The sequence below is a fragment of the Arachis duranensis genome, chromosome 2, assembly GCF_000817695.3.
Source record: "Arachis duranensis cultivar V14167 chromosome 2, aradu.V14167.gnm2.J7QH, whole genome shotgun sequence".
NCBI classification, from domain to species: Eukaryota; Viridiplantae; Streptophyta; class Magnoliopsida; order Fabales; family Fabaceae; genus Arachis; species Arachis duranensis.
Window position 1 is genome coordinate 29,783,018 of NC_029773.3, and position 940 is coordinate 29,783,957.

Below are 940 nucleotides of genomic sequence, written 5' to 3' on the forward strand. Positions count from 1 at the left end.
TGGTGTTTAAGGCCCAAGGATATCCCTCTGTCATCATGGAGAGGAAGCATGAAGAGCTTCTCTCAAAACAGAGCCGTGTTGAACCCCCACATTCAAACTCTAAGTTTGGTGTTGGGAGGTTCCATCATAGCTCTGAGCATTTCTGAGGCTCCATGAAAGTCCTCTGTCAAGCTAATGACAATAAAGAAGCGCTTATTGGGAGGCAACCCAATGTTTTATAATTAACTATTTTCCTTTGTTATTTTATTTTTTTTGTAGGTTGATGATCATAAGAAGTCACAAAATCCATGAAAAAAGCAAAAACAGAATGAAAAACAGGAAGAAAAACAGCACACCCTGGAGGACGCACCCACTGGCGTTTAAACGCCAGTGAGGTTAGCTGTTGGGCGTTTAACGCCCAGTCTGGAACCATTCTGGGCGTTTAACGCCAGAAAGGGGCACCAGACTGGCGTTAAACACCTGAAATGGGCAAGAAGCTGGCGTTAAACGCCAGAAATGGGCACCAGCCCGGTGTTTAACGCCAGAAAAGGCACAAAACGTGATTTTGTTTGCCATTTGGTGCAGGGATGACTTTTCCTTGACACCTCAGGATCTGTGGACCCCACAAGATCCCCACCTACCCTACCACTCTCTCTCTTCTTCACAATCACCTCAACACCTCTTCCCCAAAAAACCCTTCACCTATCAAATCCCATCTTTCTCTTCACCACTAACATCCATCCTTCATAAAACCCCACCTACCTCACCATTCAAATTCAAACCACTTTCCCACCCAAACCCACCCTCAAATGGCCGAACATCCCTCTCTCCCTCTCCTATATAAACCCTCCTTCACTCCTTCATTTTCACACCCCTTAAACACTATCTCTCTACCCTTTGGCCGAATACAAAGCCATTTCTTTTCCCCTCATTTCTTCTTCTTCTACTCTCTTCTTTCTTC